The sequence below is a fragment of the Mirounga leonina genome, unplaced genomic scaffold (assembly GCF_011800145.1).
Source record: "Mirounga leonina isolate KUSES-001 unplaced genomic scaffold, KU_Mleo_1.0 Mir_127, whole genome shotgun sequence".
In the NCBI taxonomy this organism is placed as follows: domain Eukaryota; kingdom Metazoa; phylum Chordata; class Mammalia; order Carnivora; family Phocidae; genus Mirounga; species Mirounga leonina.
This window is the reverse complement of record NW_023270316.1, coordinates 67,888,782-67,909,354: the sequence shown is the minus strand read 5'-3', so window position 1 is coordinate 67,909,354 and position 20,573 is coordinate 67,888,782. Positions and strand designations below refer to the sequence as shown.

Sequence of the window (20,573 nt, the reverse complement as noted above, 5' to 3'; positions counted from 1 at the left end):
AACTAACCTGCCTCTGCAATATGACTGGATGCTGTGAGAAGGAGAAGATTTAAGTGGACCCAGAAATATTCCTCTTCCAGGAATAGGCCCTATAGGCTCTAAGAACAGGGGAAATATGAAGAAAAACTCAGTGTAAGCATGGTTGAGAAAGAAAATAACGAGGGGGGTGGTTATTAGACCAATGTTCCGAGGACCTGACATTAGCAGCTTACTGGGAAACATCAAAGCCTAGTAAATATTAATTGAATTGCACAGCAAAACAGAGAAAAGAACTGTATATTTCCTCAAATAAGCAAGCAGGGTGCTAAGTCTCTCTCTCTGTCTGTCTCTCCCTCTCTCCCCTACTGCCTGCAGAGTAACATCCTCATCTTCAATTGTTAATTGTTCCTACTTTCTCTTTTTGGGTACTGGAGTTTCTTTCATATAATACAACTTTTTCAGATGGCTCTGGGTTACAAAGTACTTTTCTTTTATTTATTTATTTATTTATTTATTTATTTATTTATTTTTTAATTCATGAAAGTCAGAGAGAGAGGCAGAGGCAGAGGGAGAGAAGCAGGCTCTGCACTGAGCAGGGAGCCCGATGCGGGACTCGATCCCAGGACCCTGGGATCATGACCTGAGCCGAAGGCAGACGCTTAACCGTCTGAGCCACCCAGGCGCCCCATACAAAGTACTTTTCTAAATATCTTCTATACTATTTTATAAATATAAGCTGTAACATGTTAAATGACCTGGGACATACATCCCATTTCTACATTATTATGACAAAGAATCATGGCTCTGTGGCCTCTGCTCTCTTTCCCAAGTTATACTGTATTCCTTTGGGTCCTAATAGTGAAAAGTGGGGGTACTGGGATTCCTGCCTAATTACAAGAATAATCTAGACTGGGTAATGCATTTACATAAGAAAACATCTCAGCTCATAAACTGTAAGTACAATCTCTATCCATAAAGAAAAAAAATGTTACCATTTGGAGTCACATAAAGGTTAGAAGTCCCTGGAAAATGTGTACCTTAGTTAAGTATCTGACATCATATATGTCAACGTATTTATTTACAGATCTTTTTTAAACAAATGTCTATGAGGTCAATACACCATTGTATTGATGCTTTATATACATAATAAGCCCTAAAGAGGGCTTACTGGTCAATGTATTCTATTAAATAAATAACCTGTATTTAAAAAGTTTAAGAGTTGCAAAGAAAATACCTTGTTTAAAGAGTTACAAGAAAAATAATAATACCTTGAGATATAATTGTCTTTACTTTTCACATTTTTCTTATGTATTTTCATAAGGATTTTTTCTTTTTTTCTTTTCTTTTATTTTTTTTTAAAGATTTTATTTATTTATTTGAGAGAGAACACATGAGAGGGGATAGGGTCAGAGAAGGATTTTTTCTTTTTATTATTCTACAATACAATAAAAGTCATATGCACAAAATATATATTCAGATTAGCAATTTCAGCCTCTTTTTCAAAGATAATATCAAATTAAATCAAAACTTTTGCCTCTTGATCTGTTTCCTACTTGATTGCTTCCTTGTTCGAATGCCCTGAAGAGGTATAACAGAAAAAAATCTGAAGGGATCTGAGCCTAGAATGACTTTATGTAACATTTATCAAACAGCTACAAAAAATATAAACTATAACCTTTGTAGAATTTTTATGTGAGAAAGAAAACCAACAAGATAAAAGAATTGTAATATTGATTTTTCAACCAATGTGAAATAAATTTAGTTTCATGGAATTGTACACCATTTACACAATTAAATAGGTTGCACTTAATTTTTCATTTATTGGTTCATATTTATTAGTTTGCCGCCCCCACCTACTTTGTAAAACCTTTGAATGGAGTGACCTTATTCTATAAAAGGCAAAGATATCAAGTAATGAGATTCATTTTTATGTGTGGCAAACGGAAATATGTCACATTACATTATAATCATGCATACTATATTTAGTTCATCCTGAGGTGAATAAACAAACAAACAGCACGTATATGAACTAACGCTACTTAGGAATAGCAATTTTATTTCAGCAAATGCAGGTTAAGCCCAATTTTGCCCTGAGCTCTTAAAGGGAAAACACATGAGTATTCATCCCATTATAAAATATGTAAAACATTGTTGAAATCCCCATTAGCTTAGGAATCCTAATGGTTGAAAATCTGGGTGTACCTGTATATGCAAAAATCTTAATTTTCCTAAAAGTCACTGCACACCTCCAATAACAATTAGGTTGTATTATGGTGACAGATGTTAAAGTTTTGTTGGGCATGTTATTTAAAGTAAACAGGTATTCTGGGAGATGTTTCAGGCAGCAAAGGCAGATAATCTCTGAATGGTATCTCATAAGAATATCAAATGTTTTAACTGAAATACACTGTTTCTTTATGAGTTCAATTGGGCAAACTGGATTGAGAAAATATCTAGATGCAGGGCACCCTCTTGGCCTGGCTTTACCTTTATTATCTTACCACCAGCGTCCTGGGGTCCTGCTTTCAGCCACCTGTTTCCCAAAGTGCATTGTAGATAAAACCTGTGGGCAAGAACAATATTTGTATATGTATGTATATAATGCATTAGAAAAAAAGAGGACTCATACAATTGTGATCAGAGTAATTAGCTGAGGTTATGATTAAGTTAAAAAAAAAAAGCTGTCCTTAAAAATATTAAGTGAGTAATACTACAGCTGGTACAGGGATGTGACAAAAATCATGAAGGTTGCCTGCCAAATGGGAGAAGCTTGGGGAACCCTGGATGAGAGGCATGAGGGCTGGTGCGTGAAGGACGTGATGCGGTGTCTTGCTTCACTGAGTACACAGCAGAAAACTATAATTAGCGAAAGCACCATAAAAGGCAAGTGCTTCTCCAGTAGTAAATGTTATCTTTCCTAAATGCCGACAAGTTTGTCACATTGATATGAAATATGGAAAAAAGGCAACGTTTTTACTCTGCGACAGAACATAATAGGTGAAAGCACAGATCATTCCAGAGAGAGGACTTTGGCCTCATTTTTATGCAGGAGATTTTGACATCAAAGAACCACTTCTGATATTTATCAGATTTTAGGTACTTTCAAACTTTCAATCAAAAAAGATTATTTCGACTCTACTTAAAGATATGGAAAAGTAATGAAAGAAAAAGGAACAAACTATAGTAGAGACACGTTTCTAAACTTGATAGAGTTATTTACTTAGGGATGCAGACCCAACTAGCACAGATTGTTACATTTTCGATCTAAAACCACTGTTTTCACAGTGATGGTACATATACCTACATATTTTGTAAAGATAAATATTTGCCTCTAATATATAAAAACAACCCCCAAAGGTCCTAAGACAGTATGTCTGAAGTATAATTATTTAGAGGAATTATTTTTAAATGAAAATCACCATTAAATCTCAGGTTTACTCTCTGAATATATTGCCATGTTGAATGTTTACATGACTTTTAATGAGATTATTGTACGTTTATTATCTTATATATTAAATACTGAATAGGAATTTTGCACTGTAGTTTATAAAAATACCGGCTTCCAGTATAACCTCTGATGGATGTCTTCCCTTGTTTAGCGCTTCTGTTTGAAATGGAAGCTTGGATAGTAATAGGGGCAAGAATGAACCAGCCTATACAACTTGTTCCCAATCTCCCTTTCACCTTGGCTTCCTACCACCACATCAGGCCATTTCAGCACATTGCAGCTTATATGTGCTTGGCCAAGTGACTTTGTGCATTATGTTACCTAGTTTTAACTTAATTAAACTTCACATAGGGAGAAGCGAATAAAAAGGATCCTGTAGAGAAACCAGCAAATGCAGACAACGCTGATAAGCACAAGTGAACAAGAAAATGTCTAAGTGGCCCTGCTCCTTATGATGCTAGGAGCTCTAACTCAACTCCATTAAGGGATAAAATTCATCCTATTAGTTCTTACAGGAACCAATCCAGCTATTTTTAGAAATTTTCAAGATCATCTTAAAGATGGTTTTTTACCCATTATCATTAACAAAGAACTTCACTCCTAAGTTCACTTAGCTAATGATAGCATACAACCATCAAAATCGGCCAATCATTTATTTAAAAAATTTTTTTTAAAGATTTTATTTATTTATTTGAGAGAGAGAGAGACAGCAAGCAAGAAAGAGCAGGAGAACCAGAGGGAGAAGCAAATTCCTGCTGAGCTGGGAGCCCAAGGAAGGGCTTGATCCCAGAACCCTGGGATCATGACCTGAACTGAAGGCAGATGCTTAACCAACTGAGCCACCCAGGTGCCCCTAAATTAGCCATTCATTTAAAATAGTACTTAGTTCCTCCTTAATTCCACTATTTTAAAAATTTCTATTTTTGCACTTGTTTTATACTGTATATAATAATTAGTAATAAGTGGCATAATATGTAAATAAACACATTAATATCTGTTGGGGATATATTTCTAAATGTTTCACTAATAGGGATAGGCTATCAAAAATGTTTGGAAAATATGGGTAGTGGGTTGACACCTGCAGTTTGTCTTGTTTTAGTTTTGGAAGTCCCTAATATTCATTTCACATAAATCATATCAAGGATTTAGTTGCTCTCAGTTTTTGAAAGATGGGACTAATGTATGTTTTGATAACATCTTTCAAAATCAACTGTCAAACAAAATTTCAGCATATTGGGTAAATTTGAGTTTAGCTGTCAAACTTCCTCGTCTAATCTACACAACCAGCAAATTCATTTCAGGTCGGCACCAAGATTTTTGCAATTAATCCCACTGCCACCTTCTCCCTGCTGCTTTCAATCAGAGGAGGCGGGGAATTCTACAAGAAAAACCTTAGCTAGATCTGGTCATTTCTTTAAAATACAGCTCATTCTTAGGATCCAAATAAAAAAAAAAACTGAGTGGTCAATAAAACTATGTGGTGGAAACATTCAGAAAAGAAGAGATTTAGATTTATTTTTTTTTTAAGATTTTATTTATTTTATTTGAGAGAGGGGGGAGGGTCAGAGGGAGAAGCAGACTCCCTGCTGAGCAGGGAGTCCAATGCAGGACTCGATCCCGGGACTCCAGGATCATGACCTGAGCCCAAGGCAGTTGCTCAACCAACTTAGCCACCCAGGCACCCCGAGAGATTTAGATTTAAAATGAAAAATCATTACTTTTTTTCTGAGTCAATAAGCAATATCAATTATTTTAATTAACTTAGCACTTCATGGATTGCAAAAGTGCTTTCACATTTTCTATGCTCACTTGTGTTCTTTTTTTTTGTTTGGAAGAAAATAAAATGTGTCTATGGGTTAAGAAAAATGTAGAAAGCTTACAGTTGGAAAGTTCTCCCCAAAGCTGTTTTTATTCACTGAGTTATTACAGTTTCTTCTTAGTGTTATATTCATACTATTGCCAATCCTTTCTTTACTACAGCTGAGTAAATAGTTGGCCAGCCCAGTGAGCTCTGGAGCAATGGAATTTATATACTTGTTCCTTTATGACTGTGCCTGTGGTGCCACCATTGAACTCAAAATCTGAAAGAGATGAGCAGACATCCTCCCCTGACTGACCAAAATCCTATCTTTGGGGAGATGGGGAAACAGATACAAAGAAGGCCACAGCACCCCATCCTCAACTGCTATGCTTTTGCACATGCCATTCTTTCTACCTGGAATGTCCCTCTCCCTCCTTGACAGCCACAGCTCAGGCAGAACGATGTGGATAGGGCTAATAGTGCTAAGAAATCAATATGGGACTGATACCTTCAGTGGCTTGAGATAGTAGGTCTGTTCCCAATGTATTTTGATTCTTCCACAGCATCTAGCTCAGTCGGAGCCTTAACTCCTTATTGAATGAATTAATGAACTCGTCAGTAGATTAATACTCTTAGATCAGTTAAGAGAACACATTGTTTCTACACCAATTGGCTATTTTTACTTCAAATATTTTGAATTATTGTTGGTGCTGCTCTTTTGATGGTTGCTAATCAATTAAGCTGCCCTCAACTAGCTAATTCTCTCATTAAGAAAAATGAAAACTACGTATCAGTTATCCACAGTACTGATGGTCTATTCCTTAAAAGTTATTCTTCACAGTAACAAATTTTGAAAGGAATTTAGAATTTTTTCACCAAAAATAGGGTAAAAAACAATACAGTGAGAGAGATTTAAATTAGACATACAATAATAGGCTCAGAGTTACAAACTTCAACATAGTTTCATGGAATTCAGTGGAAACCTCTTCTCTGGAGGGCACTTATGAAAGCATTCTTAGTGATTTTAATATTTTAATGCTTTAATTGCTGGTTTAAAACCATCAGCTGTAATGTCCACTATAGCCAAACTATGGAAAGAGCCAAGATGTCCATCGACAAATGAATGGATAAAGAAGATGTGGTATATATATATACAATGGAATATTATGCAGCCATCAAAAGGAATGAGATCTTGCCATTTGCAGTGACGTGGATGGAACTGGAGGGTATTATGCTGAGCGAAATAAGTCAATCAGAGAAAGACATGTATTGTATGATCTCACTGATATGAGGAATTCTTAATCTCAGGAAACAAACTGAGGGTTGCTGGAGTGGTGGGGGGTGGGAGGGATGGGGTGGCTGGGTGATAGACAATGGGGAGGGTATGTGCTACGGTGAGCACTGTGAATTGTGTAAGACTGCTGAATCACAGACCTGTACCTCTGAAACAAATAATACATTATATGTTAAAAAAAAGAAGATAGTAGGAAGGGAAAAATGAAGGGGGGGAAATCAGAGGGGGAAATGAACCATGAGAGACAATGGACTCTGAGAAACAAACTGAGGGTTCTAGAGGGGAGGCGGGTGGGGGATGGGTTAGCCTGGTGATGGGTATTAAAGAGGGCACGTATTGAATGGAGCACTGGGTGTTATACGCAAACAATGAATCATGGAACAGTACATCAAAAACTAATGATGTAATGTATGGTGATTAACATAACGTAATAAAATTTAAAAAAAAGAAAATAAGAAGTGAAGTAAAAAAAAAACCATCAGCTGTCTGATGGCAACTAGATGTACTCATCTTTAAAATCGTCCCTTAAAATCCTATTATTCAATGACAACAATACCCAGCATCTCTTTCAAATTTCACATTTTACAAAAAGCCCTTTCAAATATATTTTATCATAGAATCTGTCACAATACTGATGTGATATCCACCACAATGCTGTGCATAACTGTTTCCATTTCTTTAACTGCAGAAGCTGATTATTGATTAAATAATTTGCATAAAGTACTACAAGCATGTACAACACAGAACTTGGATTCAAACTAAACTATACCAATTCCACCTAGGTTATATTTGATCATGACAGTGGTGATTGTGGTGGTGACAGCCTCTAGTCTACAAAACAAGTAGTTCACAGTAAGATAGGCTTTCAGTCTCTAAAATGTTTTACCTTAGTTATAAATATTACAGCATAAAATATCAATTGTTTCATCTGTTGCATTAAAAAAACCCAAGAATCTCATCAGGTACTAAAAAGGGAAGGGATCTGTGCATTTTCCTATTTGTAAATTTTACCCTAAAAACATAAAGGGAATTCTTTATAACCAATAATGTCATGAAGCAAGAGCTGGTAAATAATCAGAGTTATCGATAATAATATCAGCTCCTGAATAGACAGTGCAGAAATAGACCCACATAAATATAATTAGCTGATCTGTGACGAAGGAACAAAAGTAATTCAATTGAGAATGGATCGTCTTTTCAACAAATGGTGCTGGAAAAACTGGACATCCATGTACAAAAAACTGAATTTAGACATGGACCTTATACCTTTCAAAAATATTAACTCAAGAAGGATCATAGACCTAAATTTAAAATGCAAAACTATAAAACTCCTAGAAAATAACATATGAGACAATCTAGGTGACCTTGGCTTTGACGATGACCTTTTAGATATAACACCAAAAGCATACTTGATGAAAGAAAATATTGGTAAGTAAGTTACAAATTCAAAACTTCTGCTCTGTGAAAGACATTGTTAAAAGAATGAAAAGATAAGCTCCCCCAATCTTTGCAAAACACATATCTGATAAAGGCCTGGTAGCCCACATATACAAAGAACTCTTAAATTCAACAATAAGAAAACCAAAAACCCAATTGAAAATGGGCAAAGAATCTGGGCAGATACTTTATGAAAGAAGATGCAGAGATGGCAAATTTTCCTAAGTCTATGAAAAGATGCTCAGCATTATCTGTCATTAGGGAATTGCAATTAAACCAACAATGAGTTACTACCAAATACCTATTAGAATGGCTAAAATCTAAAACACTGACAACACAAGTGCTGGTGAGGGTGTGGAGTAATAGGAACTCTCATGCATTGCTGATGAGAAAGAAAAATGGTGCAGCCACTTTGGAAGACAATTTGGTGGTTTCTTACAAAACAAAATATACTCTTACCATATAATCCTGCAATTGTGTTCCTTGGTATTTACCTAAATGAGTTGAAAACTTAAGTCCACACAAATACCTGCATGAAAATGTTTATTTTAGTTTTATTCATTGCCAAAACTTGGAAGCAAACAAGATATCCTTTGGTAGGTGAATGGATAAATAAGCTGTGGCACATCTAGACAATGGAATATTACTCAGTGATGAAGAGAAATTAGCTATCCAAAAAAAAAAAAAAGAAAAGAAAAGAAAAGAAATAAACTGTCAAGCTATGAAAAGACACAGTGAAGGGGCACCTGGGTGGTTCAGTTGATTAAGCTTCTGACTCTTGATTTTGACTCCTATCATGATCTCAAGGTCATGAGATTGAGCCCTGCATCCTGGAACCTGCTTAAAATCCTCTCTCCCTTTTCCTCTACCTCTCCCCACCTCTCTCTCTCTCTTAAAAAAAAAAAAAAAAAGACACAGAGACAACTTACATACATCTTGCCAAAATGAAAGAAGGCAATCTGAGCAATGTGCATACTTTATGATCCCACCCATATGACACCCTGGAAAAGAAAAAAGTATGGAGACTATTGAAAGATCAGTGCTTGCCAGGGATTCAGGGCAAGGGATAGATGGATGAATTGGTGAAGCACAGGGGATTTTTAGGGCAGTAAAACTATTCTGTATGATACTGTAATGGTAGATATATGTCATTACTCATTTGTCAAATCCACAGAATGTACAATAGAAAGAGTAAGCCCTAATGTAAGCTGTGGACTTCAATTAATACTAATGTTTTATTATTGACTCATCAATTGTAACAAATGTACCACACTGATAAAAGATGCTGATGAAAAGGGAAATAGTGTTAGGGTCAGGGAAGGAGGGAGATGGAATATATGGAAACTTTGTAACTTATGGTCAGTTTTTCTGTAAACCTAAAATTGCACTAAATTGTAAAGTCTATTAATTTTAGAATTTATTTTAAAAACCACATATAAACAATAACAACAAAAAGAACTCCACATTTACAAAGGGTGTGAAGGAGGTAAATAGTAAAAATCAAAAGAAGGAAATCAACTTGATTCAAGACCAGCTTGCATCAAATTTTTATCTTTAGCTGTAAACAAGATAGACTTACAGTATCATGATTTCAGGATTAGAAAATACACATACATATATACTTCTCCAACTCTCCTAGGGGAACACAAAAAGGTATCAAAACAATAATAATTAAATGGATACTTCTTAAGAAGCCCAGCTTTAATATTCTCACGAAAATGATAGTTTTGGGGCGCCTGGGTGGCTCAGTCAGTTAAGCGGCTACCTTCGGCTTGGGTCATGATCCCAGGGTCCTGGGATCGAGCCCCGCATCGGGCTCCCTGCTCAGTGGGAAGCCTGTTTCTCCCTCTGCCTGCCACTTCCCCTGCTTGTGCTCTCTCTCTGTCAAATAAATAAATAAAATATTTTTAAAAAATGATAGTTTTGATGGCTTTCAGGACATTATTTACACTCTCCTGTTTAATTTAGTACTTGTTAACCAAGTTTAAATACATAGAATTTGAGTTCTTAAAAATACATCATAAACATGAGAAAATTCTCTGGACGATTAATTTTTAAATTAGCCTTTTTCCTCATGCCCATTTTCACCACAGTTTAGCTTTTGAGAACAGAAGGATGATTGTCAGACTATTTTGGTATTCAGTATTTATCAATCCATCATTAGAATTCTGGTCCTAAAATATGACAATTATAGAAGAACTTCCCTGTAGACAATCACACGAAGCTTTTCAGACCATAATCCTGGAGGGGATCTGTGAACCTTTTTTTTTTAAGATTTATTTATTTATTTTAGGGGCACCTGGGTGGCTCAGTTGGTTAAGCGTCTGCCTTTGGCTCGGGTCATGATCCAGGGTCCTGGGATCGAGCCCTGCATCGGGCTCCCTACTCAGCGGGGAGTCTGCTTCTCCTCCCTCTGGCCCTCCCCTGGCTTGTGCTCGCTCTCTCTCTCTCTCAAATAAATAAAATCTTTTAAAAACAACAGATTTATTTATTTATTTGAGAGAGAGAGAGAAAGAGAGCGCACATGCTTGAACAGGCGGAGGGGCAAAGAGGGAGGGAGAGAAAGAACCCCAAGCAGACTCCACACTGAGCATGGAGCCTGATGCTGGGCTTGATCCCAGGATCCTGAGATCATGACCTGATCCAAAATCAGGAGTCTGTCATGCTTAACCAACTGAGCCACCCAGTCACCCCTGTGAACCTCTTAATAAAGACCTTTGAAAAGTTCTCAAATCAATGTATTTCTCTAGAGGGCTTGTGCCCAGTGGGTACAAGATCAATTCTATAATCTCTTCTGGTAGTTTTTATAATAAAATAATCCTATTACATCCTACATAAAAATAAGATTTTTTTTTCAAACAGATATTCAACAATATCTGTTTGAATTTGTTAGGCTTCAGTGAGACTTGTTTTCTGTTGCATTGTCAAACTGGTGGTTTGGTTTATGTACTCTTCATCCTATTTATATGTACTATACACAGTCTCAAACTATGAATACTTAATAATATAAAGTAACTAATTTATTTTACAGAACAATTCAGGAGGAATTATTATTTTTAATGCTAAAGCATCTTGTGGAAAAGATAACACATATTGATAAATAAATGATTTGATAAAAAGTTGTATTTGATTTCAACAGTAGTAGACACATACATAGTAATGGTACCTATAGAAGGAAAGACTGAATGGATGAATAAATATATACTCCTAAATTTAATAAAACAGTAAGGGAAGGTTACTAACATTTGTCGAGCACCTACCATGTACTAGGTGCTCTTTGTACCTTATCATTTAACAGCACAACCAACTATCAGTACACAAACAATTACAGATGAGAAAATCGAGTCTGAGAAAGGCTAAGTAACCTGTCCGAGGTTACACAGCTATTATGTGGGGAAGCTGAAAGACAAATCTGGAATGTTTTTTACTCTTATTCTCATGCTTTTATTTGCCCCATGTTGCCTCTGAGAGATGAAGACTGGAGATCTGAACACTTGAAATCATGACATCCTCAAACATGGATAAAAGTCCTCTCTTCTCCAAGTTTTTCTTCTTCTTCTTCTTCGTCTTTTTTTTTTTTTTAAAGATTTTATTTATTTATTTGACAGAGAGAGAGAGAGAGAGACAGAGTACAAGCAGAAGGAGAAGAGAAGCAGGCTTTTCACCAAGCAGGGAGCCTGATGCGGGGCTCGATCTCAGGACCCTGGGATCATGACCTGAGCCGAAGGCAGATGTTTAACGGACTGAACCACCCAGGTGCTCCTCCAAGTTTTTCTTTTAAGATTGTATTTATTTATTTGAGAGAGAACGAGAGAGAAAGAGAAAGAGAGAGAGGTGCAGGGGAGGAGCAGAGGGAGAGGGATAAGCAGACTCCAAGCAGAGCGTGGAGCTGGACTTGGGCCTTGACTCTAGGACTCTGAGATCATGACCTGAGCCAAAACCAAGAGCTGGACACCCAACCAACTTAGAAACCCAGATGCCCCTCTCTTCTCTAAGTTTTGCCCAACAGAAGAAGGCAGAATTAAGAGCATGCCAACAGTCCTTAAAATACTGCAGAGGGCTCTGACTTCCCTTTGGTGCAACACAGCAGATGCACTACAATGTCCAGAGTACCCTGACATGGGCCCCCAACCTAACCTCCTTCTCACAAAAGTTTCTGACTGAGCTTTGAGAAATATTTTCATTTTCAAAGAGAAACTTGTTAATCTACATTTATTTCTAATTGACATAGAACGGAGGTGAGATTTTTTTTTTTTTTTAAGATTTCATTTATTTATCCGACAGAGAGAGACACAGCGAGAGGGAACACAAGCAGGGGGAGTGGGAGAGGGAGAAGCAGGCTTCCCGCCGAGCAGGGAGCCCGATGTGGGGCTCAATCCCAGGACCCCAGGATCATGACCTGAGCCGAAGGCAGACGCTTAACAACTGAGTCACCCAGGTGCCCCGGAGGCGAGATTTTGACAAGAGGGATCCTATTTCTTATACCCCTTGACCAATTTCAGCTTTTACCAATTCATCCAACTTTTCCTGGAAAGATCAGGGCAGTGAAGATGAACAGAGGCACTTTTTTCAACCCTGCCTCCTCTAACCCTCTCCTTCCTGCTCTGAAGGTTTTCTGTGAGTGGTCTGTTTGGGACATTGTTCAAAACAAATTAATTTCACAATGACATAATGACACCAGGAAAATAGTTTCAGTTGCTCTGTGTTTTCTTTTGCTGCTTGGAATTGGCACAATCTGGAGAAGTCAATAGATTTACTTTACAGAAATTGTCATTGTCACTCAACTTCACTAATTCATAATCACAGATTCATCATAGTGAAAATGGGGCACATGGAAACAAACCCTATTAACAGTGAGAACCTTTGAACTCTGATGAACTCATCTGCATAAGGGTTGAAATGTTATGCCAAGCTCAAAGGGATGATCATCCTACCAAAGTAACTCTGACTGACACATCCGTTGAGGACCAAAATGTGCCTCACTAGCTCCTACTTCCCCTCCAGCCCCAGGTGTTTCAGCATTGTCCTACTCTGCGCAGCTTCACCTTTCTTTTGGTGGTTCCAATATTTGAGTCTACATTTGCCCTACTTTTCGATAAATAGGCATTTCTCTGTCCTTATGCTCTGGCTTCTGTCACCCTAGTGCTCAATCATTCCCTTAACTGCCTCTTCTTCCTTTTCCTGGTGTTTAGAGCAAAGCACCACTAACTCTAGAAATTCCAGAAAATTGACCGATGTATGCATTCATTCCCTTGTTCAGCACCACCACAGTGAATGTTAGCAACGCATATCTCCAAACCACATGCCACTGCATCCAAACATGGATAAACAAAATGTGGTATAGACATATGATGGGAGATTATTCAACTTTAAAAGGGAATGAAATTCTCATACATGCTACAACGTGGATGAATCTTGAAGACATTGTGCTACATGAAATAAGTGAGACTCAACAGGACAAATACTACCAGATTCTTCTTATATGAGGTATCAGAGTCAAATTCATAAAGACAGAAAGTGGCATGGTGATTTTTATGAGATAGGCCAAGGGGGAAGAGAGAGTTAGTGTTTAATGTATATAGAGTTTCAGTTTGGAAAGGTAAAATTTCTGGAGATGGGTGGTGATGAAGGTTGTACAATAATGTGAATGTATTCAATGCTACTGAACTGTACACTTAAAAATGGTTAAAGTGGTAAATTTTATATGACATACAAATTTACCACAATAAGAGATAAAATACAATTTGAAAAAATAAAATAAAAATACAAGTGGAAATTACTAAATGAAGAGATTCACATATCAAAGCTGATTGTTTTATCAGTACAGAAGTTGAGGCCATAGGAAATTAAACTTTTGATTAAGAAAACAAAGCTAGTGGGCGCCTGGGTGGCTCAGTCATTAAGCGTCTGCCTTTGGCTCAGGTCATGATCCCAGGGTCCTGGGATTGAGTCCCACATCGGGCTCCCTGCTCGGCAGGAAGCCTGCTTCTCCCTCTCCCACTCCCGCTGCTTGTGTTCCTGCTCTCGCTATCTCTCTCTCTGTCAAATAAATAAATAAAATCTTAAAAAAAAAAAAAAGAAAACAAAGCTAGTTATTATGGAAGAGCTCAAACTGGAACCCCATGATCCCATGACCCTCCAACCAGAGTCTTTCTACTGTCCCAGAGTTACCTCCCATTCTTTTTGGTGATAGTTGACATTTTTGAAACACTGTCATTAGAAGAAGAGGGTGTTGCTAATCTTCCAACAACAATATTAGTGGGTTTCCAGTTCTCAGCACTGCATTACTTACAGCTGGATAATATTCCCAGACATGCTCACACAGTTTGACAGCTGGAATAAGGTGTCTTGACCCAACATGCCGACTTAGTGAAAGGGCCAGATGTTAAATGAGGACAAGGACCAGTTATCTGATCCTTTCAGTCCTGCTAATGTGTTAGTAAACCAGGTGTCCAGAGTTGTGCAACATATTTTGATGAGGAGTGGTCACAGTAGGCTTATGAACATAATGTGTGAACCCTAGCACCTCTGTTGCCTCTGTGGGACTTCCCTCTCTCCCATCCTATCTTGAATGAACCTGCTCTGACATTAGTCCTCATTTGAGACTCCTGCCAAGCACACAAAATCCTGGCATGTGACGGCAGTGATGGTCTGCAATTCTATTTGTCAATTTTCGTATAGCTTCAGATACTTTCCTTGTAGTTAAAATCTTGTAGCACTGCAGTCTGCATCTGTGACTATTACCCATCAGTAATGGAATTATATAAAACTTCCATGTCTGGAAGCTAGGCATCATGTGAATTATTTTATCACTGTCTCTAATTTAAATATCAGTCCTACAACATGAGCAGGATTAGTTTCATTTTGAAGATTGAGAAACAGACACTCAGATTAAAATGGTTTTATCAAATTCCTTATAAACAACTATCCAGACACTCTTAACTTTTACTTCTCACATGTTCTAATGATGGCTGGACCTTAAACCTTTCTTCAGCGCTCTTAACTCTAGATGGTTGTTCAAACTTTTCCCTATCTAGACCAGTGCTTCTCAAACTTTAATGTGAATGGGAATTAGCTGAGTATCTTGTTAAAATGCAGATTATGATTCAGTAGGTCTGGGATGGAGCCTGAAATTCTGCCTTTCTAACATTTTTCCAGATGCTGCCAATGCAGCTGATCCCCAGACCACAGTTTAAGAAGCAAGATTCTAGAACTATGCTTTCCAATACGGTAGCCATTAGTTACATATGGCTATTAAGCACTTGAAATATACTAGCCTGGACTGAGATGTGCTACAAGTGTAAAATACATACCAGATTTTGAAGACGTACTTTAAAAAGGAAAGTGTAAATTATTTTGTAATTTTTACACAAATTACATGTTAAAATAGTATTTGAAATATGTTGGGTTGAATACAATGTATTATTAAAATCAACTTCACTCATTTCTTTTTTAGCTTTTTAAACTGACTATCAGAAAATTTAAATTTGTGCATATGGCTCACATGGTATTTCCATTGGACAGTGCTGCTTTAGTGAGTCCTCCTAAATTTTCTTCACTCGTTCAAATGTTATTTACTTCTAGGAACAAACTCAAGTCACCCTTCTCTAGTGTCTTCCTTGTGTTCTCACTTCAGATGACCTCTGAAGATGTGGCCCATTTATCTTTTAGCACACATTGCCTTATGTTGCTAAAGGTCACATACCTACATCATGCTGTCTAGGCAGAGTTCCTAAAATCCTAACCTTATATATCATTCTTCCTTGTAAAAGATCTTATCTTATTCCTCCTTGTATTGACTGGAGAAGTACTTACCTTCTAATAGATTCTTGATGATGACCATTGAATAAATTATGAACCTGAAAATTTGCTATCACTTTGTATGCCTCAACGTGCTTATTAGCACACTGCATTTTAAAAAGGAGGGCCCAGAGTAAGGTATGGGTCAATCCCATTGATTGATCACGGTGTTCTTAGACTGCCTGGCCTGCTGTCCTCTCTGCTGAGGGAATTCCAGTAACTGTAATAGAAACCTAATCAAAATGTAATTAAGAAGGCAAACTACTATAAAAAGCCATCATATAATGCATTCCAACAAGAGATTTGGGATTATCTGCACCACTGCTTTCCTCCTTTAGGATAATTAAAAGTTGATTGAAAGAGAATTGCTTAAAAACAAAGCAGGTGACCGCTTCTCTTTCAGTACCAACATCATTATTGAAATGAGGAACTTGAGAAGGCTCTTGGCTAGAGGTAAGGGGCAAATTCCCAATTTATGTCAAACAGGATTTAAGAAGCATTTACTCACTTCAATTTGAGATTCCAGGATCACTGTCCCTTTGCATTAAATGTACTGCCTGGTAAATCTTCATTCATTCATTCATTCATTCATGCATGCATGCATGCATTCATTCTTATTTTTAAAAAGATGTATTTATTTGAGAGAGAGAGAGAGAAATTCATTCTTATTTTTAAAATAAGAATGAATGCATGCATGCATGACTTGGGGGTGTAGGGCAGAGGGAGAGGGAGAGAGAATGTCAACTAGACTCCATGCTGAGTGTGGAGCCTGATGTGGGGTTCCATCTCATGACCCTGACACCACCACTTGAGCTGAAACCAAGAGTCTGACTCTTGCACCCCCAGGCACCCTGCATTCATTCATTCTTCACTCACTTGCTCACTTAACCAACAGAGTCACTCCTTCAACAAGAGACTTGCTGAGCACCTACAATATGCCAGGTGCTGGTGACCCCAGGATTCATAAGGCAGTCCAATGCAAGATACAGACACAAATAACATCTTAAATAAAAGGCAGTTTCCAGATCATTCTCTTGCCCTACTAATTTCTGAACTAAATTTGGTAATTTGTTTTACTTTTCTGACCAATCATTCATTCATCAGTGTCATTATGTAGTTGGAAAAAAAAATTTAAGTCCTCAAAGCATTTTGAAAGGGCATTAAACATGTCTAGTTCTGAAGATGTTTTGAGGGCTTAAAATTATTTTTTCCCAAACTGCAAAAAAAAAAAAAAAATGGCACTTGTATAACAGAGCAATATTATGGAAAAGAGTCCTTTACAATTTAACATATGTGACTTCTATAGTCTAATTAAGTTTGGAATTTTGTATTCATTTCCTTTTTAAGACCTGCGTGGCTCCTGTCAGTAACATCCTCCTTTAAGAGCTTTCTTATTTGTTCTCATTTCAGCCATCCTAAAGCTACAGAACTTCACTGCAGATGTCTTAGGGCAGAATCCATGTCTCCAGAACTCTGGCTTGTCATTCACAGGCATCCATTCGCCTTGACTTCCAAATGTGAAGGTCCAGCCAGTAGGGAGTGTCTGGAATAACACTGTAGACTTTTTACTTTAAAAAACTTTCTCTGTCCAAATTTTACCTTATTTATATTTAAAACAAGGGATGAAATGCCAATTTGAAAACTCATTTTCAATAAAAATGTTCATTTGCATGTGTTATATGCATGTATCAGTAGATCGTGGTGGGATCCTATATCTCCTACTAGAATATAAGCTTTGGGGGGGTGGGCAGGGAACTTGTCTTTTTCCACATTGTCCTCAATAAGGTTTTCTAAATTGAATTGGTATCTATGACAACATATGTGAGGCATGACAGAAGAGAGAGGCATTTGTATTTCTAAATCTCATTCACCACTGTCATCAGAACAAATTTAACAGTCTTTCTTTCCAAGAAAAAAAATAATCTATTTGATATTCCACTGTAATCATATTCTGTGAGAACAATGATTCCATTCATTTTTCGGAAGCCACACATGGCTGTGCATATGAGGAGCTCCCTATAGTCAGGCTCCACATATGACAGTCATTAATCTAGTGATGACATTGGAACAGGAAAAAATTAATTTCTTGCCCTGAGATAGATGGAGAAGAAAAAAAAGGAAAAATAAAATCTATTATTTGGACAGCTTTAAGCTCTGACCTACTTAAGAAACCTAATGCAATAGTGATGCTCATTCATTAATTAAAATTCTTTTCGTATGCATTTTCTATTAATTGTATACTTTATATTCATACTACACATTAGGCTCATATGTCCATATTACTAATATTAGTAATTAAAAATCCGCCAGCAGCCTGCTGACCTTCAGCAACATGGTTTTGAATCATAGGAAACTAATATTGCATATAATTTGTCATCCATGTTGATTTTTTTTCTCCCCAAAACTTAATCAGCATTAGTTCACTTTATTTTAGTTAAAAAGCAACAAAGCCAAATGGTTTGATGCTTTTCATTAGCTTTGCGTCCAGTAGATAGATTTTAAAATTTGGCATAAAAAGATGAATTTTTAGTTATTCATGCATATGGATCAAATCTCCTTTGATATTCAAAAAATAAAAATCAAGAAATGGTATTCAAAAATAACTTTGCATCAGTATTTAAGTCATTGTATTATGTCTTATGTTTAACCATTTGTTTTTGCCATCATTTTCTCCAAAAAACCAAAACATTATTTCAGACCTGAGATTGGATAGACTGGGAGTCATGATTAGAAAGAGACCCTATAGCAGAAGACATGAACAGACATTTTTCCAAAGAAGACATCCAAATGGCCAACAGACACATGAAAAAGTGCTCAACATTGCTCGGCATCAGGGAAATCCAAATCAAAACCTCAGTGAGATACTACCTCACACCAGTCAGAATGGCTAAAATTAACAAGTCAGGAAAGGACAGATGTTGGCGGGGATGCGGAAAAAGGGGAACCCTCCTACACTGTTGGTGGGAATGCAAGCTGGTGCAGCCACTCTGGAAAACAGTATGGAGGTTCCTCAAAAAGTTGAAAATAGAGCTACCATATGATCCAGCAATTGCACTACTGGGTATTTACCCCAAAGATACAAAAGTAGGGATCCGAAGGGGTATGTGCACCCCAATGTTTATAGCAGCAATGTCCACAATAGCCAAACTGTGGAAAGAGCCAAGATGTCCATCGACAGATGAATGGATAAAGAAGAAGTGGTATATATATACAATGGAATATTATGCAGCCATCAAAAGGAATGAGATCTTGCCATTTGCAACGATGTCGATGGAACTGGAGGGTATTATGCTGAGCAAAATAAGTCAAACAGAGAAAGACATGTATCATATGACCTCACTGATATGAGGAATTCTTAATCTCAGGAAACGAACTGAGGGTTGCTGGAGTGGGGGGTGGGGTGGGAGGGATGGGGTGACTGGGCGATAGACACTGGGGAGGGTATGTGCTCTGGTAAGCACTGTGAATTGTGCAAGACTGTTGAATCTCAGATCTGTACCTCTGAAACAAATAATGCAATATATGTTAAGAAAAAAAAAAAAGAAGATAGCAGGAGGGGAAGAATGAAGGGGGGGAATCGGAGGGGGAGATGAACCATGAGAGACAATGGACTCTGAAAAACAAACTGAGGGTTCTAGAGGGGAGGGGGGTGGGAGGATGGGTTAGCCTGGTGATGGGTATTAAAGAGGGCACGTTCTGCATGGAGCACTGGGTGTTATGCACAAACAATGAATCATGGAACACTACATCTAAAACTAATGATGTAATGTATGGTGATTAACATAACAATAAAAAAATTAAAAAAAAATCCTTAGTTGGCAGAAATAAAAACTGATTGTCCTCTCTGAAAAAAAAAAAAGAAAAGAAGAAAAGAAAAAGAAAGAGACCCTATATTGCTTAGGAGATTGGGAATGAAAGAGAATTCTATGGCCTCATACCCTTGGGCCAGGGATCAATTGTTTGTAGGAGAATGGGAGATTCCAGACCTGCATCAGAGATGTGGTTGTGAGCCCAGAGAATCCAACATTTTGGAACTAGAATGTTTTTTTGAGGACTTAACATTTTTTTATTTTACAAGGAGAACAACAACGAAATTAAATACTTGCCTAAGATCACAGGAATTTTTAATAGCTAGCTCCTGGTTCCTCCCCAGGCCAATTTTCTGGCACTGGAATACACTAAGAACTTAAGAAACTTATGCATTGAGATAGTTTTATTTGGCAAGGGAGGTTTTCAACATAATTCAACAAATGCTTATTGAATACTTTCTACTAAGTAGGGCTAATGCAGCCCTAAAGCACCAGCCCTTTCAAAAACTTCTTCCCATGTGCACACTGGAGTGGGTCAGAAAGAGGGAGGAAAGCTAGATCGGAGTTTTGGAGTTCCAAACTTCTTGGGGAGAGGGTGGAAGGACAGTGGAACATAGGGATGGTGATGGGCAGCTGATAGAGGAATGGGAAGAGGTCTAGAGATGCTCAAGGGTGCAAGGGTCCATTTACTAGGGATAACGATCTGATATGTGTGTCACTAGAAACTATGGCCAGTGACTTTCAACTAGATTGGGAGTGATTCTTTAAACTTTAAACTCTCAGGACCTAACCTAAGCACTTTACCATCCAGTCTGCACCCACAACCTCCAAATTCTCTCTTCTATAATAACTAGACTCAGCTGATACCCATCTGCAGATTGAGCCCCATGCCAGTCTTGCCTAATAAAGAAGGATTTAAGGAGCCATGCTCAATTCTAAGGGGTCATAGCCTAAGTTACTACATTTTATGAACTTGAGCCCCAAATACCAATAACTGTTTCTCCC

The 20,573-nt window shown here is 37.4% G+C and overlaps 1 long non-coding RNA gene across 1 annotated transcript in view; it reads right to left on the bottom strand.

The window, feature by feature from the left end:
- Positions 1 to 1,351: 1,351 nt before the first annotated feature.
- The window catches only part of LOC118009519, an 89,522-nt gene continuing 70,300 nt past the window's right edge, over positions 1,352 to 20,573 (bottom strand). The window contains exons 2-3 of the long non-coding RNA XR_004678957.1: positions 2,467 to 2,542; positions 1,352 to 1,557 (exon numbers count right to left, since the gene is read on the bottom strand). This is a non-coding gene — a long non-coding RNA (uncharacterized LOC118009519). The remainder of the gene's footprint in view (positions 1,558 to 2,466; positions 2,543 to 20,573) is intronic.